This window comes from Protopterus annectens, chromosome 6.part0, assembly GCF_019279795.1.
Source record: "Protopterus annectens isolate FY-2018-M chromosome 6.part0, PAN1.0, whole genome shotgun sequence".
In the NCBI taxonomy this organism is placed as follows: Eukaryota; Metazoa; Chordata; order Ceratodontiformes; family Protopteridae; genus Protopterus; species Protopterus annectens.
Window position 1 is genome coordinate 1,435,779,997 of NC_056737.1, and position 25,652 is coordinate 1,435,805,648.

The following is a 25,652-nucleotide window of genomic DNA, read 5'->3' on the forward strand; positions in this document are numbered from 1 at the left end:
CCGGAATCCCAGGGTGATAGGTGCAAGCCGTCCCTTGAAGCAGCGTGGCTTGTCCAGCATGTCATCCCAGGCAGACAGATACTGGATCCCCTTTGAATGACACCAGAGTTTAAGCCAATTGTTAAAGCTGATCATCTTATCTCTGTATTGTGGCATCATTCTTGGTGAAGGTAGGATACTGCTCAAGGTCAGGGTCATACCTGCCTGGGCTACATAATCAGAGAGCTCCTCAATGTCTCTTTCATGTAGTCCAAGGAGGTGCGTCTCAGGTCGTTTACACCAGCGTGGACAATGACTGAGTCATATTTGTACCTGCTGTTGAGAGACCTGAGTGCTTGCGTTATGTGGCGGATTCTAGCGCCCGACAGACAGCTTACTGTGACCTTCTCCTTACTCAGTCTGGTGAGCGGGACGTCAGTGTGTCTGACTATGGAGTCACCAATGACTAGTGTGTCTGGCATTGTGTTTGGCCTTAAGGGCTGTGACTGTTTGACACTCTGACTGTGAGGTCTATGTGTTGCAGGTGTTGTGTTCTGAGGTGGTGGTTGTTTGGGTGTCTGCTTTGGTGGCCTCTGCTGTTTTGGTAGATTTTTGATCAGAGCCTCCAGTATGTCTTTGTGTGTTTATGTGTATGATTTGAGGTTGTAATGGTACTATGTGAGACTGGGTCTATAGTGTGTGTGGTAACCTTCTCCTCCTGACTGGTCTTGCCAGTCCTATGTTGAGAGAGCTCAGCCTCCAGTTTGGCCGTATAGTTGCATCTCTCGCATGTATTTGTGTTTTGTGGGAGGAGGAGAGGGTTGTCTGTGTACATGAGGCAATTGTAACATTGCCTCAATATTCCCAGGTTCACCAGCTGAGCAGGAGAGGACACTAGCAACTGATCCCTCGACATGCTAGAAGGATAGACAAAAAAACTTTAAAAAGATTCCGGGGGATGTGGGTGACCGAGAAATGGGGGGTTGCCTTTTTGGGGTGCTATCTATAAGAGTGCCGTATCAAGGTAATAAGTACTGTAGGAGCAAGTGCTAGGTTTAACAGATAGAGAATAGTCTACTTAGAGTCAAGTAGAGATGATCTTTTTAGTTATAGGATACGCTGATTAGATCAGTAGTATAGTTCGAGGAAGGTAGTTTCAAGGGAAAATTTGAAGAGTGGACTTTAGGTAGCCCGAATAGTTTAAACCTGCTCAACCGGCACTGCCCTAGTGTGCAACAGTAGCAACTCCGCGCTAAATTGCGCTAAATCGCGCTAATGCGCGCTAAAGCGTGCTTTATAGCAGAGGGCTGGAAAAGACAGGAAATGACCCAAAATGGCCAATAAACTACAAGTTACTGCCTTAAACCACTCCTCTGAGGACAAACAGGCAGCTCAGTACTCCCTACTCCCACTAGTGAGTAAAGAAACTACCCCTTGACCAAACAAGGAAAATGGAGAAAACAGGAACCAAGACAAAGCCCAGGGATCAGCAAAATCTGGTCTCTGGAACACTAGTTAGGAAAGTATGGAAAGCAAGGATATTTTTTTTTTTTTTCAAGTTTTTTTTTTACAGAAAAGCAGAAAACACAATAAATGCTATGATTTTCGACTAAATGCTATCAAAAGCTAGTACACTTGAGTGTATTAGCCTGTAGTTTAACTTTTAGGCAAAACTTAAACTAGCAAGTGCAGTAAACAGTTTTAGCTTATAAACACAGTAAAAACAGTGCAAACTTTGATAAAACAAGCAGAAACAGTAGTCGAAAGGCACAAAAAGTCGAAAAAGCCAAGAAAAATACTTAAAATCTGGAAAGGTAGTCTTTTCTGGTCTCTGCTGCTAGAGGAACACTGCTGGCCACCACGAGGAGCTGTGCTGAGTTCTCAATAGCTGGAAAAGCCCGCCAAAACGTGCTTTATAGCAGGGGGCTGGAAAAGACAGGAAATGACCCAAAATGGCCAATAAACTACAAGTTACTGCCTTAAACCACTCCTCTGAGGACAAACAGGCAGCTCAGTACTCCCTACTCCCACTAGTGAGTAAAGAAACTACCCCTTGACCAAACAAGGAAAATGGAGAAAACAGGAACCGAGACAAAGCCCAGGGATCAGCAAAATCTGGTCTCTGGAACACTAGTTAGGAAAGTATGGAAAGCAAGGATATTTGTTTGTTTATTTCAAGTTTTTTTTACAGAAAAGCAGAAAACACAATAAATGCTATGATTTTCGACTAAATGCTATCAAAAGCTAGTACACTTGAGTGTATTAGCCTGTAGTTTAACTTTTAGGCAAAACTTAAACTAGCAAGTGCAGTAAACAGTTTTAGCTTATAAACACAGTAAAAACAGTGCAAACTTTGATAAAACAAGCAGAAACAGTAGTCGAAAGGCACAAAAAGTCGAAAAAGCCAAGAAAAATACTTAAAATCTGGAAAGGTAGTCTTTTCTGGTCTCTGCTGCTAGAGGAACACTGCTGGCCACCACGAGGAGCTGTGCTGAGTTCTCAATAGCTGGAAAAGCCCGCCAAAACGTGCTTTATAGCAGGGGGCTGGAAAAGACAAGAAATGACCCAAAATGGCCAATAAACTACAAGTTACTGCCTTAAACCACTCCTCTGAGGACAAACAGGCAGCTCAGTACTCCCTACTCCCACTAGTGAGTAAAGAAACTACCCCTTGACCAAACAAGGAAAATGGAGAAAACAGGAACCGAGACAAAGCCCAGGGATCAGCAAAATCTGGTCTCTGGAACACTAGTTAGGAAAGTATGGAAAGCAAGGATATTTTTTTTGTTTTTTTCAAGTTTTTTTTACAGAAAAGCAGAAAACACAATAAATGCTATGATTTTCGACTAAATGCTATCAAAAGCTAGTACACTTGAGTGTATTAGCCTGTAGTTTAACTTTTAGGCAAAACTTAAACTAGCAAGTGCAGTAAACAGTTTTAGCTTATAAACACAGTAAAAACAGTGCAAACTTTGATAAAACAAGCAGAAACAGTAGTCGAAAGGCACAAAAAGTCGAAAAAAGCCAAGAAAAATACTTAAAATCTGGAAAGGTAGTCTTTTCTGGTCTCTGCTGCTAGAGGAACACTGCTGGCCACCACGAGGAGCTGTGCTGAGTTCTCAATAGCTGGAAAAGCCCGCCAAAACGTGCTTTATAGCAGGGGCTGGAAAAGACAAGAAATGACCCAAAATGGCCAATAAACTACAAGTTACTGCCTTAAACCACTCCTCTGAGGACAAACAGGCAGCTCAGTACTCCCTACTCCCACTAGTGAGTAAAGAAACTACCCCTTGACCAAACAAGGAAAATGGAGAAAACAGGAACCGAGACAAAGCCCAGGGATCAGCAAAATCTGGTCTCTGGAACACTAGTTAGGAAAGTATGGAAAGCAAGGATATTTTTTTGTTTTTTCAAGTTTTTTTTACAGAAAAGCAGAAAACACAATAAATGCTATGATTTTCGACTAAATGCTATCAAAAGCTAGTACACTTGAGTGTATTAGCCTGTAGTTTAACTTTTAGGCAAAACTTAAACTAGCAAGTGCAGTAAACAGTTTTAGCTTATAAACACAGTAAAAACAGTGCAAACTTTGATAAAACAAGCAGAAACAGTAGTCGAAAGGCACAAAAAGTCGAAAAAGCCAAGAAAAATACTTAAAATCTGGAAAGGTAGTCTTTTCTGGTCTCTGCTGCTAGAGGAACACTGCTGGCCACCACGAGGAGCTGTGCTGAGTTCTCAATAGCTGGAAAAGCCCGCCAAAACGTGCTTTATAGCAGGGGCTGGAAAAGACAGGAAATGACCCAAAATGGCCAATAAACTACAAGTTACTGCCTTAAACCACTCCTCTGAGGACAAACAGGCAGCTCAGTACTCCCTACTCCCACTAGTGAGTAAAGAAACTACCCCTTGACCAAACAAGGAAAATGGAGAAAACAGGAACCAAGACAAAGCCCAGGGATCAGCAAAATCTGGTCTCTGGAACACTAGTTAGGAAAGTATGGAAAGCAAGGATATTTTTTTGTTTTTTTCAAGTTTTTTTTTACAGAAAAGCAGAAAACACAATAAATGCTATGATTTTCGACTAAATGCTATCAAAAGCTAGTACACTTGAGTGTATTAGCCTGTAGTTTAACTTTTAGGCAAAACTTAAACTAGCAAGTGCAGTAAACAGTTTTAGCTTATAAACACAGTAAAAACAGTGCAAACTTTGATAAAACAAGCAGAAACAGTAGTCGAAAGGCACAAAAAGTCGAAAAAGCCAAGAAAAATACTTAAAATCTGGAAAGGTAGTCTTTTCTGGTCTCTGCTGCTAGAGGAACACTGCTGGCCACCACGAGGAGCTGTGCTGAGTTCTCAATAGCTGGAAAAGCCCGCCAAAGCGTGCTTTATAGCAGGGGCTGGAAAAGACAGGAAATGACCCAAAATGGCCAATAAACTACAAGTTACTGCCTTAAACCACTCCTCTGAGGACAAACAGGCAGCTCAGTACTCCCTACTCCCACTAGTGAGTAAAGAAACTACCCCTTGACCAAACAAGGAAAATGGAGAAAACAGGAACCAAGACAAAGCCCAGGGATCAGCAAAATCTGGTCTCTGGAACACTAGTTAGGAAAGTATGGAAAGCAAGGATATTTTTTTGTTTTTTCAAGTTTTTTTACAGAAAAGCAGAAAACACAATAAATGCTATGATTTTCGACTAAATGCTATCAAAAGCTAGTACACTTGAGTGTATTAGCCTGTAGTTTAACTTTTAGGCAAAACTTAAACTAGCAAGTGCAGTAAACAGTTTTAGCTTATAAACACAGTAAAAACAGTGCAAACTTTGATAAAACAAGCAGAAACAGTAGTCGAAAGGCACAAAAAGTCGAAAAAGCCAAGAAAAATACTTAAAATCTGGAAAGGTAGTCTTTTCTGGTCTCTGCTGCTAGAGGAACACTGCTGGCCACCACGAGGAGCTGTGCTGAGTTCTCAATAGCTGGAAAAGCCCGCCAAAACGTGCTTTATAGCAGGGGCTGGAAAAGACAAGAAATGACCCAAAATGGCCAATAAACTACAAGTTACTGCCTTAAACCACTCCTCTGAGGACAAACAGGCAGCTCAGTACTCCCTACTCCCACTAGTGAGTAAAGAAACTACCCCTTGACCAAACAAGGAAAATGGAGAAAACAGGAACCGAGACAAAGCCCAGGGATCAGCAAAATCTGGTCTCTGGAACACTAGTTAGGAAAGTATGGAAAGCAAGGATATTTTTTTTTTTTCAAGTTTTTTTTACAGAAAAGCAGAAAACACAATAAATGCTATGATTTTCGACTAAATGCTATCAAAAGCTAGTACACTTGAGTGTATTAGCCTGTAGTTTAACTTTTAGGCAAAACTTAAACTAGCAAGTGCAGTAAACAGTTTTAGCTTATAAACACAGTAAAAACAGTGCAAACTTTGATAAAACAAGCAGAAACAGTAGTCGAAAGGCACAAAAAGTCGAAAAAGCCAAGAAAAATACTTAAAATCTGGAAAGGTAGTCTTTTCTGGTCTCTGCTGCTAGAGGAACACTGCTGGCCACCACGAGGAGCTGTGCTGAGTTCTCAATAGCTGGAAAAGCCCGCCAAAGCGTGCTTTATAGCAGTGGGCTGGAAAAGACAGGAAATGACCCAAAATGGCCAATAAACTACAAGTTACTGCCTTAAACCACTCCTCTGAGGACAAACAGGCAGCTCAGTACTCCCTACTCCCACTAGTGAGTAAAGAAACTACCCCTTGACCAAACAAGGAAAATGGAGAAAACAGGAACCAAGACAAAGCCCAGGGATCAGCAAAATCTGGTCTCTGGAACACTAGTTAGGAAAGTATGGAAAGCAAGGATATTTTTTTTTTTTTTTCAAGTTTTTTTACAGAAAAGCAGAAAACACAATAAATGCTATGATTTTCGACTAAATGCTATCAAAAGCTAGTACACTTGAGTGTATTAGCCTGTAGTTTAACTTTTAGGCAAAACTTAAACTAGCAAGTGCAGTAAACAGTTTTAGCTTATAAACACAGTAAAACAGTGCAAACTTTGATAAAACAAGCAGAAACAGTAGTCGAAAGGCACAAAAAGTCGAAAAAGCCAAGAAAAATACTTAAAATCTGGAAAGGTAGTCTTTTCTGGTCTCTGCTGCTAGAGGAACACTGCTGGCCACCACGAGGAGCTGTGCTGAGTTCTCAATAGCTGGAAAAGCCCGCCAAAACGTGCTTTATAGCAGGGGCTGGAAAAGACAGGAAATGACCCAAAATGGCCAATAAACTACAAGTTACTGCCTTAAACCACTCCTCTGAGGACAAACAGGCAGCTCAGTACTCCCTACTCCCACTAGTGAGTAAAGAAACTACCCCTTGACCAAACAAGGAAAATGGAGAAAACAGGAACCAAGACAAAGCCCAGGGATCAGCAAAATCTGGTCTCTGGAACACTAGTTAGGAAAGTATGGAAAGCAAGGATATTTTTTTTGTTTTTTCAAGTTTTTTACAGAAAAGCAGAAAACACAATAAATGCTATGATTTTCGACTAAATGCTATCAAAAGCTAGTACACTTGAGTGTATTAGCCTGTAGTTTAACTTTTAGGCAAAACTTAAACTAGCAAGTGCAGTAAACAGTTTTAGCTTATAAACACAGTAAAAACAGTGCAAACTTTGATAAAACAAGCAGAAACAGTAGTCGAAAGGCACAAAAAGTCGAAAAAGCCAAGAAAAATACTTAAAATCTGGAAAGGTAGTCTTTTCTGGTCTCTGCTGCTAGAGGAACACTGCTGGCCACCACGAGGAGCTGTGCTGAGTTCTCAATAGCTGGAAAAGCCCGCCAAAACGTGCTTTATAGCAGGGGCTGGAAAAGACAGGAAATGACCCAAAATGGCCAATAAACTACAAGTTACTGCCTTAAACCACTCCTCTGAGGACAAACAGGCAGCTCAGTACTCCCTACTCCCACTAGTGAGTAAAGAAACTACCCCTTGACCAAACAAGGAAAATGGAGAAAACAGGAACCAAGACAAAGCCCAGGGATCAGCAAAATCTGGTCTCTGGAACACTAGTTAGGAAAGTATGGAAAGCAAGGATATTTTTTTGTTTTTCAAGTTTGTTTACAGAAAAGCAGAAAACACAATAAATGCTATGATTTTCGACTAAATGCTATCAAAAGCTAGTACACTTGAGTGTATTAGCCTGTAGTTTAACTTTTAGGCAAAACTTAAACTAGCAAGTGCAGTAAACAGTTTTAGCTTATAAACACAGTAAAAACAGTGCAAACTTTGATAAAACAAGCAGAAACAGTAGTCGAAAGGCACAAAAAGTCGAAAAAGCCAAGAAAAATACTTAAAATCTGGAAAGGTAGTCTTTTCTGGTCTCTGCTGCTAGAGGAACACTGCTGGCCACCACGAGGAGCTGTGCTGAGTTCTCAATAGCTGGAAAAGCCCGCCAAAACGTGTTTTATAGCAGGGGGCTGGAAAAGACAGGAAATGACCCAAAATGGCCAATAAACTACAAGTTACTGCCTTAAACCACTCCTCTGAGGACAAACAGGCAGCTCAGTACTCCCTACTCCCACTAGTGAGTAAAGAAACTACCCCTTGACCAAACAAGGAAAATGGAGAAAACAGGAACCAAGACAAAGCCCAGGGATCAGCAAAATCTGGTCTCTGGAACACTAGTTAGGAAAGTATGGAAAACAAGGATATTTTTTTGTTTTTTTCAAGTTTTTTTACAGAAAAGCAGAAAACACAATAAATGCTATGATTTTCGACTAAATGCTATCAAAAGCTAGTACACTTGAGTGTATTAGCCTGTAGTTTAACTTTTAGGCAAAACTTAAACTAGCAAGTGCAGTAAACAGTTTTAGCTTATAAACACAGTAAAAACAGTGCAAACTTTGATAAAACAAGCAGAAACAGTAGTCGAAAGGCACAAAAAGTCGAAAAAGCCAAGAAAAATACTTAAAATCTGGAAAGGTAGTCTTTTCTGGTCTCTGCTGCTAGAGGAACACTGCTGGCCACCACGAGGAGCTGTGCTGAGTTCTCAATAGCTGGAAAAGCCCGCCAAAACGTGCTTTATAGCAGGGGGCTGGAAAAGACAGGAAATGACCCAAAATGGCCAATAAACACTGTTGTTGTCTTGACGTGGGCATGTCTGTTTGCCTGTACTGGTGTCTTTACCTATCAGCACATGCCTGGATGTGTTCACATTAATGCAATCAACCTTAATGCTGTGTATATGTCACAAATATAGTCATAGTTATTCATTAGGGACATGACTTGTGACCCTGCAGACTTGCAAGCATGTATGTATTTTGCCATATACATCTATATGGCATTGCACAGCTGTGTAGCGTCCTGCCATGTATTGCCTGTGTTGTACATGTGTAACACATGGGACAATAGCTAGTCTGATGGTATTTGCAGGGTTAGATTTCAACTATAGCATGTATGGTCATAGCAATCTAGTAGGCTATATGCTCTGGGCCATTTATACACAGACAGGTTACCTAACTGTAAGCAACAGACAGGTAAGTTTCAGTGGCCAGTTCAAGCAGTGCCACAGAACTGATCCACAGGGTTACTGATATATTTGGAATACGGTCATCACACCATGTCACAGAAAGGGGCGATGTGCAGCTTCGCTGGACAGGGATGCATAGTATGGCAAGAGTATGTTAAGTGCATGGGACAGAGATCTGTCAGGCATGTTGTGATCCTTGTACTAGAAAGTTGGATGTCCATGAAGTATGTGTTATTTGGGATCAGGATGTGTTACGTGTAGCATGTCCAACACCTCTGGGTTGGACATGGCTTTATTCAGGGTAGGCTGCATGATATATAGTGCAGCTAGGGATTGGGAAGGGCAGTGTAGGCCATCTTTACATAGGCAATAACCCTTAAAGGAAATGTGATCTATTATGGGTCACATGGGTGTTAAGTATGGCTGAGCATTTATCTCTATATTCCTGGATGGCACCCTGTAATGATTAGGGGTGCCACATACGACTACCTGTCTGGTGTGGTGAAGTAACTATCAAAGGATGGAGTACTGTCCTGCTGCATCCCATACACGCAGTTGCCATTATGTTGACCACTGCCTAGGTGGTAGTTTATGGGTAAAGGGTTTGTAACATAGGGGATGACAATGCAATACTTAGCTGTCAGAATGTGGCCATACATCACACACAACACATCTGACACACTAAGGCCCTTCTGTATGTTGAACGCAGCACACATTGAGTCGGCTATTGCTCCTAGTTCATAGTCATTTGCAAACATCAATAGCCTGATGCCTTCTGTGTTAGTCTGTGTGGTATAGATAACAAAGAGGGGGAGTACCAGGAATGATCCCTGTATTACTGTGGCTGGCACTGGTTTGATGTGTGTGTATTAGTCAGACACCTTCTGTAGTGTTGGTTCTGCCAGCAGTCCAGTTGTCAACCACTCCTGTGACATAGGAATATGCATCTAGTTTACTGAGTGTAGCTGGAACACAGTATGGGTGATGGTGTCCTACGACCTGGCATTGTCATGATATGCAGTGTGAATCAACCCTACTGTCATCTACATCTGTACTGCTACATCAAATACGTTGATCACGGTTCATGGCCTTACAGACCAGACTCAGCAGGGTAGTTGTGCATTATTTCCCATTATCAATGGTGTCTCCCCCTTTGTGGGGTGTGATAACAGTTGCTGTGCACCATTCGGTGTAGACACAGCCTGGCATGGAGCTATGATTGAACATGATGTGTATGTGGAAAGCTAAATGTTCTTACATTTGTGTTGGATACACCCTGGGATGTTGACAGGTCCCATGAAAGCTGTATGTATGGCTTTAGAGTGCAGCTTGTACCTGCATAGTCATTATTATAGGGGCCCTGTAGTGTACATAGATATATTACTAAGTGTACCTGTTTGGGGGGGGGTGGGAATGGATTTAGGTTCTCCAAGACCCTATCTGGATGAACGGGTGCAATTTCTGTAGGTGCAGTACTTCCCATGCCATAGTGCTGTGCAGCACGGCAGGTTTTGCCGTTGCCATTTCGATTAATGATACAGTTATAGAATGCTCTGTGCTTGGCCTCATAATATGTGGCTGATTAGTTTCACAGTAGCTGTGTGTGGTTTTATATGGTATATCTGTATCTTTCTGAGGCTGACCAGGAATCACCTACACTCATGTTTGTTCACTCTTGCAATATATACTACCTTCTGTGGTAAAGTTTAAAGCATGGCACCACCAGTTTTGCCTTCTTGTTTGTGTTGGGTTGTGTTCTGGTTCTGTTTCAATGGCACAATCACTGCACATATGTGACTGCTTAAAATTCATTTGTGTAGGATTCAGCATTTGCACATGCATTGCCCATCTGCATGGGTGCCATGACAGTCACCACTCTGCTCTTAGGAAACATAACATTGTCATTGGACACTATGTGTAGCATACTGGTAGCCCTGTTTGTGTGACTACTGTGATCCAGGTCAGTGGGGTCGATGGAATCCAACATACATTGAGTGCAGGTGTTGGTACATGAGGAGTCTTCCCAGTTCATAATGGAATAGTTGAGAGTAGCCGTTATTATGGTTCTGTCTCAGACCTAATCTTCCCCTCTGCAGCACATTATGACAGTTGGGAAATCTATGGCCTGGTGGGTGATCTGTCTCAAGGTGCAATTTGAATTCCACTTTGGCACAAAGGTAGCTGCTCAGCATAATGCATCTGAAGTTATGCAATTTTAACTAGTGTGGCGGTGTACTCGTGGGTGATCTGTCGCAAGGTGCAATTTGAATTCCACTTTGGCACAAAGGTAGTTGCTCGGCATAATGCATCTGAAGCTATGCAAGTGCAACTAGTGTGGTGGTGTACTGGTGGGTGATCTGTCACAAGGTGCAATTTGAATTCCACTTTGGCACAAAGTAGTTGCTCAGCATAATGCATCTGAAGTAATGCAAGTGCAACTAGCGTGGGTGTGTAAATATCCTTCAAGAATATGGACACACCTGCAACTCGTGTGTTCCAATAAAGGATAATGGGCAAGAAGTGAGGTATGTGTTATAACATGATCATGCAGATGTGCTCTCTGGAGCATTGAAACATGTCTCAGCCACTGCACAGATATGTCCTCTATGTTAGGGATTGACATATGTGTGTCCGTATAGTGTTTCTGACATGTATCATTGTGTAGTGAGACCCACAGTTTATTGCTTGGCTGTCCCTTTAACAGAAGTGGACCTTCACTTGAACTGTGCATGTTGAAGGCACTATAGGGGAAGCATGAGCCCTAGGCAGTATCCAGAATCCCAGGGGTGACAGGTGCAGGCCCCTTCTGGCAAAGCATCATGGTCTGTCAATCATGTTATCCCAGGCAGACAGATACTGGATACCCTTTGACTTGCACCACTACACTAGACAATTGTGGAATACAATCCTTTTGTCCCTGTATTGCAGTATCATTCTGGCCAATGGCAGGATGCTACCCAGGCCTAGGGACATACCTGCATGGGCTACAAGACCTGACAGTTCCTACATGTGTTTCCATGCAGTCCAGACTACTGCATCACAGGTCCCACACAACAACATGAAATATGGCAGAGCCATGTGTATAGTTCAAAAGGTGGACTGAGTGTATGAGTATGTGGCTTATTATGGCAGACAGGTAGCTGATAGTATATATGCCCTCACATAGGTTGATGTGTAAAATAGTGCTAGAGTTTGCATTCACAAATGAGTATTGTTGGACATATTTCCAGCCATGTGTTCTGAGGTGTGGCACAATTGTGCAAACTATGTCATACAGTTTGTGTATTTCGGTGTCAGTCTCGTCCAGCTTGGGGGGGGTCACTTATTTGACCAGATACTTAGAAGCATCTGTGAATGTGTGTGATTTCTGGTAGTGTGCATGTGTGGGTGTTCTTGCTGTGTTCTGGTAAGGGTATGTGTTGGTTGTGTTGATGAGCTGCATGTCTTAACCTACACCTCATGACTGTCCAGTCCAGTCATGGTTGTAGACTGGGCTGCCTTCCAGCATACCCCTGAAGCTGCATCCCAAACAATGTGTGGGGCATGGTGTTAGGTGGGTTTGGCAGTGTAAATGGCATAAAGATTACATTCCCTCAGGATGGCCAAATACACAAAGCTGACATTAGTAAACACCAGTAGCTGACTAGTAGACATGCGTGTATGAGCATTCATTACTACAAGTACCAAGTACTGTATTTAGTTTACGTATTACTTATGAAGATGTTTTAGACAATGATGCTCACATGTAAATATCTGTGTTATGGATGTGACAACATTGGCTACTACGCAAACATTGTAGTTACCTTTAGCAGCAATCCTCCTCTGAGGAGCACATCACATCCTGTTAGTTAATTACAGATGGTGCAAGTGTCTACAGGTCTATTTCCTTCTCTGGGTATATAATCACATATCCACCAGGATCATGAGCTCTACTGGGCACAGACACCCACTCTCCAAACAGAGTCATGTATCAATAGACTTTGATGTTACTATCAACATGATCAGGATATAATAAGACAGTGTGAGCCATCACCTATGAAGCAGCTATTAGACATGGGCAGCTGTCTCCTATATCTTACACTTCTACTGCAGATGTTACACTGGAGTTAAAGTTGATATGCAACCTGTTTCATTACCAGTTCTGTGCACTACCTTACATACAATATGTGCAAGCAGCTGTTAGGTTGGCAATGAGAGGTTGGGCTACACAAACCTGGTAGTTCAACCAGTGTGTTTCTACTCTCAGCATCCACTCTATGTAGGTGTGCACATAGCCATTTGGCCCAGCACTGTAACAAGGGTCACTACAGATTTGCATAACATGTACACATGCACAGCTGGTATTGCTTGCAAACGATACTAGAGAGGACCAGCCCTGTAACAAGGGTCACTACACATTTGCATAACATGTACACATGCACAGCTCTTATTGCTTGCAAATGATACTAGAGAGGTCCAGCCCTGTAACAAGGGTCACTACACATTTGCATAACATGTACACATGCACAGCTCTTATTGTTTGCAAATGATACTAGAGAGGACGAGCCTTGTAACAAGGGTCACTAAACATTTGCATAACGTGTACACATGCCCAGCTGTTATTGCTTCCAAACGATACTAAAGAGGACAAGCCCTGTAACAAGGGTCAATATAAATTTGCATAACATGTACACATGCACAGATCTTATTGCTTGCAAACAATACTAGAGAGGTCCAGCCCAGTAACAAGGGTCACTACACCAAGCCCATATCATCCCTTGTGGTGTATGAGGAGTTTGCCTTGTGACCTACAGCAGTACACACATAGAATACTACAAGCATTACTACTGCTCAACAATACATCACTACAAGATAGCTATTTCCACTATATGCATTGATTACACTGTAATCCTTACAGAACAGGTACTAAATACACAGACATAGTGCATGTTATACATACCTTCTTAATAACTGGAGGTGTTATTGACTAGTATAATACTCGTTTTCGGTTCATCTTTCAGTGTTGTGTTCTGTCCTACAGGTAGATAGAAATGGTTTGAATGTGTGACAAGGCAATCTTTTATAGTTAAAGATCAGTAGCATGTGCTATCCCGATAACCAATTGGTGTTCCTAATTATCTAATTACATGCACATCAGCTGTGCTGCTACTGCCTTAGCCAATACCATGGCTACAGTAGAGCATAACTGAGTACTCCACTTGGGTGTTGTCCTTTTGCTTTATTTGTGCAGAAGACAGTGTGGAAGTGTTGTTTGGAATCTGTTGCAACAGCTGAATGGAGATAAACAGTAATATATTGTGTGTAATGTCTAGAGCAGTTGGTCTAAATGTGAGTACTGCTGTTATATTTCTGAAAATTGCTACTTGTGCAGGGTTTGTCTGTACCTAATACTTCTGCATATGTTTCTGTCTGTCCAGGGTGTTTGACCAGCTCAAGGCTGTATAGCTATGCATATAATTTTAGAGGGTTTACAATGTGCTTACCAGACATATTTAATTTGGTGTTACTGTGTATCATACTGTGCTGATAATCAATACTTGGTAGCACTTCCTGGTGTACGAAACTCTCAACCCTCTGAAACAGGATTAGTTCATACAAACCCTGTTACATCAGCAGCTGTTCAATTGTATAACAGCAACTATTTCACACAGAGCCATGTTAGTGTGTCTGTGTCCAAGTATGTTAAGGTTTCAGCAGATGTTGTACAGTTGTTGAATAATTGGTTATGGTATGACAGTATGTATTGATGTAATTATTTTGGTTGTGGGTTAGATGTTGGTGGGTGTACATAGCACATGCAGGTGTGAAAGAACCCCTTTTATACAACGTCTATATGTGTGTGGGTGTTCTTTCCCTATATGAACACCTATGTCTTAGTGGACTAATACTATGGTAATTGTAGGCTGATTCATTAAAGCACTGTTAACTGCTTCCTGTATAGCATGCAGGTACTGTTAGTCCTTGAATCCTTTTGGCAATACATCGGAATGTAATTAAGTTTTGCAAAATGAAAGCTGTCTGTATATTTCTGTCGTGGATATTTGCAGGTTCTTCTTTTGTGTCCTTTTTATATTGTCCCCATACTCCATGTATACCCCTCCAGTTCACATACTGGACATCTGAACCAGCCCCTCCTTGATGCATGATTGCATTACCCATCATTCTTCCTCCAACCGAATCTTCACATATACAACAACCACACCTTTCTATAGTGAATTAGGTTAATATTAATTGTTATAATACTAGAGCTGCATGTGTTTTGTGTACACTCCAATTCCTTTGGAGTGCTTCAAAGTGTGTTCACAGATGTTTATATATATGGCTATTGATGTAACTGTATAATATATATATATATACATATGTGTGTGCAGACATCACTGACATATATATATATATATATATATATATATATATATATATATATATATATATATATATATATATATTTCGTATTAATTTGTAACAGTAATACATATGTAGACTGGAATGTGTTGGTTCACAAACATCACATTACAATGTACTGTACATATGTACACAAAATGACTGTCCCATTTGTGATCATTACAGTGAAATGCATATGGTATATGGTGTAGTCTCAAGACAGTGAAACATATATACACCTCGGATGGCTTAGTGGTAAGTCCCATGACTATAGTGTGCATGGTCCAGCGTTCAACACCTGTGATGCTTTACAAATGTTTTTTTACTCCAGAATAAGGCTCATTTAAGCAGTTGTAAGCATGTTTAAAAGTGTTTGTGTAGCATTATAGCAGCAATTAAACACATTTAAACAAACTTTGTAACATATGACCTGTGCGTGCAAACACAACCACATCCGCTAACTACTCAGGATATATACATGTCAGTGAAGTAACATCTCACTGTGTGCTGACATAACATTACATTCTCTGTTGACTGTACTCTCCAGCACACTTGGGTTTATATGGGTGTTTCGAATGTTTATTATACAAACGATTACTACCTATATATGCGAGCTGTGGTTAAGGTATACTTTTGAACATGATAAACATCCCTGCCTTTATCGGGATGGAACCTCGAATGCACAGATACTATGCGGATGCTGCAACCATTACACTGTTGACATTAATGTTGCTTCCACCTATTTCCTATCTAGATGATTTCTATGTGTAAGCTAGGCTAAGCAAAGGGTGGAGGCCCCCGAACTCCCTGAGCTTCACGTACTCTTGAAATAACAACATATAACAAATTTACTGTTAGACAATACATTACATTCCTAACTACATTAGGCATAGCCCCTCACTGACACACTTCAAAGTAAACCTTGTTGTGTGAATGGGTAACAAAATATACAGCCCTGGGATCAAGTGTCCCAAAACCATACAGCCAGGGGGTGGAAGAGCCTGTCCAGTTTGATAGCTTTGAGACCTATTGGGGAAATTGAATGGTGTTGAATTGTCACATTAACATGCCCTCTTTAGATCACTAAGTGCCCCTATCACCCTCCACAAACCCAGCCTTCAACAGCTTCCAGCAACTCTGCCTGGAATTGTTTCATTGGCTATGCTTGACAGAGGCTCAGTTACTTCATCAATGGAGCAGGGAAAGCAAACAAACTGTAGTTATGCTTCTAATTGATCTTGGGCAGATAGGTAGTAGGCTATCTGTGAACCTCTAAAGTGCAGGCTATCACAGCCATAATATGTGAATAAACAGACCTTCAGATCACAATATACAGTGAGAAATCACCATGTAGTTAGGAAACAGTTAAGTACAGCAATTACATACAGAACACTGATACTTAGTCACTCCAAAAGCTTATCTTGGAAGCTAGAAGAATTATATAAGTTTAAGGCTTTCTATTGCTTACCCGTAGTTTACTTACAGGAGAGATAAAAAAGAAGCACAGATAGGGAACATGCATGCAATGATACCATACCGGCCTATGTGTCAGCCTTAGGCTTTGGAATACTGGCCAAGTCTATTGGCACCCCCATGGTGCCTTATTTAGGAGAGTCTTAAAGGTGAATACCAGCTCCATAAACATCACATTGCAGATTCAATGAGGGTTATGCTCCTCAACACCAGGGGTTGTGATCACAACATGCATGCACTCACAGCACTCCTCAGGCTGGAAAACATCAACATCTGTGCAGTAACTGAGACCTGTCTTAAGGATCCTGAGAGCACACTAGCACTACCAGACTACAAACCATACCACACATTTCAGCCACATGGACTGATACAGACATGGAGGGGCTGTACCCATATTCATCAGGGATACCTACACCTCCAGGTTAGTGGGGCAGCATGATACCTCTGAGATCATCCATGTGCAGCTAACATCAGCCACAACTGTAGTGTAAACTGTGGTCTGCTATGGATTATAGGTTCATAGGTTGGTACTAGGCTATCAGCCCTAGGGCCTATACAAGCCTAGCCATAACAATTCCCTGGCTATTTCTTCCCACACTATTTACTTCCCTGGACCCCTGTCTAGCAGGGTGACTGATGTGAATCACCCTCCATGGCCCAGGACCACCACTCCACCTACCTGGAAACAGTAGAGAACATGACAGTCCTAATGCACACCCTGGCATTGGTCAATGTCAACTACCATACCATTAACTGGAAAACTTACTCCAGTACCCACTTCCAGGCCCAGCGCTTCCTGGAATTTATCACCTCATATGCCCTGTATCAGATGGTAACCTCCCTAACGTGTGGTGGAAACTACTAGAAGTGTTCATCACCAACATGGGCAACAGGTGCACTACAGTGAAGGTTAACCGGTCACTGGTTAGATTTGACTATGAGCTATTCACTGTTTCCACACCCAAGCATCTCCCCCACCCACAAATATCACAGTGTATACCTTTCCTACAGCTAACTTTACACTACTAGTGACAGCGGTGGGGGGTTTCACAGTCCCCACACTATGGGGAAACACTGCTCAAGATACAGATAGATTTACAAATGCAGTCTATACACAACTACATGGATGTATGGATTGTGCCATCATTGGTAAACCAAGACTCACTCCTCCTAGATAAGGACACTGGTCTGGTGGACCTGTGCAATAAACAGGCTATATTATAGAAGTAGGACAGTATTCTAGACAAACAGCAAATCCCACGAAGGGCAGACAACCTTGACCACTATTAGTATGATACGTAGGTCCCTCATGACATCATCCATGGCTAACATGAGCAGGAGAATACGCAAGGATTCAGAAGATAACCACAAAGCCTTCTTTGGCTATGTCAGTGATCTATGTGGTGACACACAGATTTGCACTGTGCCGGTGAAATATAACACAAAATATGCTGACCCTACTGATATTGCCAACATCCTTGCAGATACATTCAGTGCATACTTCACCCCCTAAAGAGCCAACAACACTACCCAAAAGGTGCAGTATCTCACACACCAGAGACACACAGGTGAAAATAGCCCTCTCTAACAGCAGAACACAGCGTCAATGGAGGCAGATGTTGTCCCAGACTCTATCTTGCAAACTGTACAAGACAATCTGACCCCCCACCTAATTAAGCTTTCCTACCTCAGCCTCTCCACAGGCTACATGCCCATGCAATGGTGCATGGCAACGGTTATTCCACTCTAGGAAGGTGGAATCACAACTGATCATGGTAACTATAACCCCATAAGCCTGACTAGCCTGGTCTGCAATGGTATGGTGCACATCCTCATGGTACCCATTAACAAAGACATTGGTAACATCTGAACACGTGACCCAACCCAGGTCAGCTTGGTTGAGTGCAGTTCACGCCTATTGAACATGTTTGGTGTCTTACATACAGTCACCAAGACATTAGATGATGGGGGAGGTGGTTCACACATACTACCTGGACCTCGCCAAGGCTTTTGACACCATGCCCCACTCAGGTATTATTGATAAATACACCAGCCTGTACATACACCCATACATCACAGGTTAGGTTGCCAACAGGCTTACACACAGAACCCACATGGTATGACTTGCGGTCTCCAGGTCCAACTCTTGACCAGTCACAAATGGTGTCCCACAGGACTCAGTCCTGGGAGCCCTACTGTTTGACATATATGTCTCAGAGGTACAAGCAAAAGCAGGTGGACTATAGCAAACCATGTTTGGCAATGACTGTGAACTGGGAGCCATGATTGATAGTCCAGCTGTCACAGACATCCCTCAAGGGGCCTCACAGAGAATGTCACAGGGCATCAACATCACGGCCTCCAGTCAAGTTCCACTAACTGCATGGTCATTCCATTGTGGAATTGGACCCACATATTAACACATATGTGGCAGCCACTTTAATATGGACGAGGTAATGGGGTATCTGGGGACTAAGGTAGATAGTGATCTCCCCTTTGACAATCATATCTCCACAGTAGTTAGGACATCCTTCTATGTAGGCCATCTGATTACTAAAGGATTCCCGTCTAGACATACTGGGGTTATAGTGCCACTTTTCTCATCACTTATATGTCCCATCATAGGATATAATAACCCATGTGGGATGTACCTCAGAAGACATTTCCAACATCAGGGAGGTCCACGAATGTACCTCGCCAAGGGGAATACTGACCTCCAACATGTGGCCTATGCAGCCAGACTGAATAAACTCCTGCTTTACTCAGTGGCATCTCATTTACCCAGAGATGATCTTCACTGGCCAACACAGCCATGTCAAACCCTGGCTTGATGGATATGCTCCACCTATGGGAATCCATGTCACAGTGAGCCACACAGTGTAGTGAGCTGAACCTTGCCACAACAATAACTGGAAGATGCTGGAGGGACAGCTTCCTGTCACAGAAACTTCCCATACTTTGGAACAACATCCCTAAATACATTATACAGAGCCCCTCACTAACATTCTGCAAGAGAAACCTTGAAGAATGGATGGGGAACAGTAGATGCACCCCAGGGATTCTGCCATTGGCTCTGCTCCACATAGGGACAGTTAATAAATCAACGGGGTGGCAAAAGCTGACACATTTTGACTGGGCTTATGAATGGCCTCTGGTAGTTGGCCAAGTACCTACCTATGAATCTATACATACAGTATCTGCATATGCTGATAGCTTAATTTACTGTTCAGGTGTTTACTTATCTTGTGCCAATGGCAGTTGTGTGTGCAATAGTTGAGGGCTGCCCATGTTGGATGTACACAGTAGACTGCCTATACATGACAATTTACAGGTAGTCTTGTGTGTGTGCCATCCATTTTTACTGTGTGTGCAGGTGGAGAAAGGTGTCAGTCCCTAGGTACCTACACTGTCAGTGTGTGTGCTATACATTCCCTCTTTGCCAAGGCATGGGCATACTGGGCATGCCTCCGTCTGCCTACTGGGGTTGGCTCAGGGTGTCCGTGGTCTGAGTACCTCTGTGCCTGTGGGGCCCTCTGCAATGGTGGTGGGCTGTGAGTGCATTCACCATACTGTCCCTGCTGCAGCTGTTTCCAAAGGACCATATTGTGTAGCATGGCACACACTATGAAGATGTGGGCACATGTGCCTGGAGAGTACTGCAAGGCTCCACCAGATATGTTCAAGCAATGGAACCATGATTTCAGCATCCCAAACACATGCTCTATGATGATTGTGGTTTGGGTGTGTGCCTCATTATGGCGTTCCTGCATGGTTGTGTGTGCATTTCTGACGGGAGTCATCATCCACAGTTCCAGTGCATAGCCAGCATCCCCCACCAGGTGACCATTTGGGATGCCCCCCCTGGCAAATAACTGATACAGCTGTGAGGCATGCTAGATGTGGGAGTTGTGATAGCTTCCCGGTCTGCCAGCACACACATCCATGATAATGCTCTGGGCATTGCACATGACCTGGCAGTTGATGGAGGGGTATCCCTTGCGGTTTAGTAGTGCCTACCCTGCTCACCGAGTGGTGACTTGATGTGTATGTACGTGCAGTCTATTGCACCCAATAACTCCAAGTATTCTGCCACACGGTGGAAGAGATGCATATTGCTGGCCAACTGCTCCTGTGTTCAGGGGAAGTATATGTGCTCATTGGCATGTGGAAACATGGCATTCAGGAACTGGTGTAGTACCCTGGATGCTGATACCTGTGAGATCCTCATGATATCTGCAGTTGGTCTTTGAAAGATACCTGTAGCTAGTATTCTCAGGCTTACACATACCTTCATATCCACTGGGATGGGTTCCCCTCTGTTTGTTCTGGCTCTGAGGCATGGCCGGCACAGCTCCACAAGTTGCTGTAGGATGTGCCCGTCCACTCTGTAATGCTCTACTGTCTCCAGATCATGTAGCCCCTGGTAGGTTACCCTTGGTCTGAACACCCTCCTCCTCCTCTGGTGCCTGAGGTGGTCATGTGCATCATCCTCCACACCACCTTCAGTCTCCAACATATGCTGGTGGATCAAAGCTATGGCAGCCCATAACATGTACATAATAAAAGTTCCCCGTCTGTATACATCACTGGGGCAGAGTGTATGGGAATACACAAATGTGTGTGTGGTGCTTTCACACTTTATAGTATTGTGCTATGGATGCTGCTGATGTCAGTGAGTGTGTATGAGCTATTCCAGCTACAGCGTGTCTTAATTATGGGTTTTGCAAAGAATACTGCAAGTGTGGGGCCTTTACTGTGGAGATCTACTTGCCTGCCTTGATCAATCTGTTGCCCTTTAATTCACTTTTAGACTTGGATCCCCTCCTATTATCAGGCATGCATCCAACTGCCGTCTTTCTTGTTTTGTACTTTCCCTACCCAGTCATGGCAAAATGTGCCTTGTAGATGATATACTGCAAATCAGCTTTGTTCTGCTTTGACACTTTACTGTTTTCTTTGCAGTACAGCCCCTCCCTTTTCCTGTTCTGCAGGTAGCTGCTTGCAGCCTTGTTAGCTGTTGTTAATGGCCCACTGTAGGCTCTTAGGTGTTAGTTAGTCATCTGTACTTCAATTTCACTGCTGCAGCATTTCCTTATTTCTTTCTTATATCCTTCCTGTTTCAGCTGCAGTGCGTGCCGCACATAACCGTTTATCAGGTTTACGCATGTTTTCATCTCAGTTCACATGCATACTCGGTTACCTTGTGTACTCTCAGCTAAACATAGCTATGGCAAATTGGAAAACCCCCTATCTTGCAGCTATGCCTAGCTAGGGGCAAACCGGTTTAGCAAAGCTCCAATGTGCTTACAGCAATGGCGACACACCCCTCTCTTGATGTCATCTTTATCTCAAGGGCACACCTCAGTGTTATAACGCTATGCTGTGAGGTGCATCCTTACACCAGTGGGAAATCTGTGATTCACTATTACTCCTCTCATTTGCATGGCGTTGCCTACTAATTCCTAGCTACTGCGCATAACACTGTCACTGCCCCTTAGCAACCCTTGCACCATAGTATGGTGTAGCATGCCTGCCATTGACTATTATAGGTAAATCATGATATGTGTTTCATTGTAGTTTTATTCTATATTTTTATATATTCCTTGTGATCCCCTTTGCGCACCACTGCTCTGAGCTTCCACGTCGCAATAGTGCGACTATATATATTAAATGTTAATTTTATATTTTGTACGTTTTTTTATGCCAATGGCTATATATTTAGCCATTGGCATATATTAACAATATAATACATGTGTTTGGTCGGCTGTCATAGCCCGATTTTATCTTTACAAAAATGTAAATGGTTTTCTGCAGTTTACATTTCTGCATGCTTATACTATGCCTGCACCACTTCCTGAATCAATACATACCTTCATTTGCATGCTACACTGCTGCACATGGGGTAATTAGCATACAAGGCTCGGGAGTTGTGTGGGCATAGCGTATGCCGGTAGTGCACATGGAGACAGCTCGTACCTGAATGGTGGCCATATTTGGTGTTAGAACGCCGACGCTACGCCTGCACCTGGCACAAGCTTCATGAATCTCGGGGTATATCAATGTACACACAATTACTGAAATACCAGAGATCAATGCCAGCATGTTGAAAACATACAGAGGGAAAATATAATGAGCAAAAGTGCACCTGATTGGAAAAGGAAAACAAATACTTTGCTTTTGTAATTGATTAAATCAAAGACTAACACAAACAAAAGATGCACGTTGTCTGGATAGTAGTGGTGTTAAGGAAAGAGTTTTCCATAAAGCATGGTGAAGGATTAGGGTTAGAGATGGGAAGAAGGGATTTACTGATGTCCTTAACCCCAATCCTGTACCTTACCTTATGAAAAAAACCTTTCCTTAACAGAACCGTTAGATAAGATACTATACCTCTCAACTGTCTAGATTTTCACAGAATGTCCTGAACTTTGTCTCATATATTTCATTGAGAACTGAAGCTATTAAATAGTGACAAGACATTTGAGTTTCAACCTTCAGATCCTTGAGAAAATGCATGCTACTGCAAAAGCTGTTATTCTAGCAACTTTTTAAAGTTTATAAAATAAATTTTCTAAAATTTGTACCTATTTAGGAGCCTTTTCCCATCCATTATTTTTAGCTTTGTTTAGATTTCTTGTGCTAAGAGGTTAAGAGGTATGCAAGACACATAGTCTTATACACACACACACACACACACACACACACACACACACACACACACACACACACACACACACACACACATGTGCACACACACGCATGCACACACACACACACACACACACACACACACACACACACACACACACACACACACACACACACACACACACACACACACACACACACACACACACACACACACACACACACACATCACATAGACTAGGGCACTTGCACAACACTAAGTCACTAGCACACTTGCACAACACTTACACAACACTAAATCTATCCTCTTCCCTAACCCATACTGTAACTCTAACCTGCAAATGCTAGCCAATGCATTCCAATTCCTAAAGGTAAATATTTTGATCAACTGAAAAGTTTGGGCATCACAATCCCACTTACTGTAACTGCAAGCACTCAATGTTCCTCCTTTTGTTACAACCAGCCCATGACAAACAGTGCTCTTGATCACACATTACAGTGGTAAACTCTGTCAACACAGCACAGTGTGCCTCTCAACCTAAGCCCCTAAGGCAAAACAGCTTGCCCAATACACTAATCATAGGTGACTCAATAGTGAGGCACACTGATGTCCCCCTCACTAAGTTGAATAAGGAGAAGGTAACAGTCAGCTCTCTATCAGGTGCCAGAATCCGACACATAAAGCATGCACTCGGGTCACTCCACAACAAGTACAAGTATGAATGACCTGAGATGCACCTCTCTGGACTACATGAAAATAGACATGGAGAAGCTCTCGGATTATTTGTCCCAGGCAGGTATGACTCTAGCCCTAAGCAGCATCCTACTGTCACCCAGAATGATACCGCAGTAAAAGCTGAAAATTATTGACTTCAACAACTGGCTAAATTTCTGGTGTTATTCTAAGGGGAGCCATTATCTGTCTGCTTGGGATGACATGACTGACAGAGATAGCCTGCATCTGTCACCCCTAGGTTTCCAGATACTGGCTAAGGCTCTTGCCACCATTATAGTACCTTTTTTAGGTGATGTTCCAAAGACCAAATTACCACCATAACAGCTATAAATAAATGCAATCTGAGGATCATGCTGTTCAACACTAGATGTCTAAATCTCAAGATGCACTTGCTCGAAGCACTCCTCAAAATGGAGAACATTGACATTTGTGCTGTAATGGAGACCTGGTTTAAAGCAGCAGAAATCACCCCTGCGCTACCAGGCTATAACTCATTCCACACCTTTCGGCCCCAGAACATGGATCGAAGCTCCAAAGGCAGTGGTGTCTCCATATTCATAAAGGATAAGCACACCTCCAGACTAGTAGCCTAGAATAACACATCTGAGATACTTCAGGTACACCTAACATTGGGTAAAACAGTGATTTGGATCATTGCCTGCTATAGGTCTCCAGCCATGTCCCAATACTATCACTCCACGTTCCTAAGCACCCTGGAAACTATTAAGGTCCAACCCAACACTCTCATACTAGGTGACTTCAACTACCCCTCCGTCAACTGGAAAAACTACTCATGCACCAACAAACTGGCCCAATGCTTTCTGGAATTCATCAATTCCAATGCCCTGGACCAACTCATTCTTACCTCCACTAGAGGAAGCAACATCCTTGACCCGATTATTACTAACATGGGCAACCATTGCTCTGCACCAATAGTCAATTCCTCCCTGGTTAGATCCGACCACAAACTAATCACCATGGAAATCCACATCTCACTCACACACACCCGCAAATGTATCCACCATGAAATACTTCTTCAAAGATGACTTTGAGCTCCTAAAGAAATAGGTGGCTAACTTCGCGGCACCCATGTCAATGGAAAATTGATGCAAGACTGCCTAATCATACACCAATGCAATGTACGAACACATACATGAATGCATGGAACTAGCCTTACCCACAGAACCAAGATGCTCTCCTCCAAAAAAATTAAACCAATCTGGTGGTCCTCTGGCATTAATAAACTCTATAATAGAAGGAAGAAACTGTTGCAGAAAAAGGTGAAGTCCCAAGACTGGAAAAACTCCCTTATTAGCCTCAACAAAAAGTTGAGGTCTCTCATCAAAACCTTTAAAGCCAGCTAAGAAGGTAGAATTGTGGCAGACACTAAAAACAACCACAAAGCCTTCTATAGTTATATCAGGAATCTCCACAGCAATACACAGGTTTGGTCTGAGTTACTGTACAATGGTACCTCCTATACTGAGCCAACAGATATTGCCAACATACTGGCTGACAGATTCATTGCCAACTTTACACCCTCCAAAGGACCAATCACAATACTGGAGGAATGCCAGGCACCCACCATTACCGCAGCACAGGTTAAAGCTGCATTGTCCAAGGCCAAGAATACAGCTTTCATGGGACCCGACAATATCCCCGGATGTGTTCTACATGAACTACAAAGTAAACTGGCACCACATCTATGTGCCCTGTTCAATCACAACCTCAATGCCACAGGATGTGCAGGGGGGCTTGGCCCCCTGCTAGCAATGTGTAATTAAGTTTTTGTTTTGTTTTGTTTTGCTTTTTTTACATGTTCAAAATTTCAAAAGTTGATCATATGGTCTCAGCCATATGGGCATCGACTTTTTGAAGTTTCGATCATGTATAGTAGACCCATATATATAT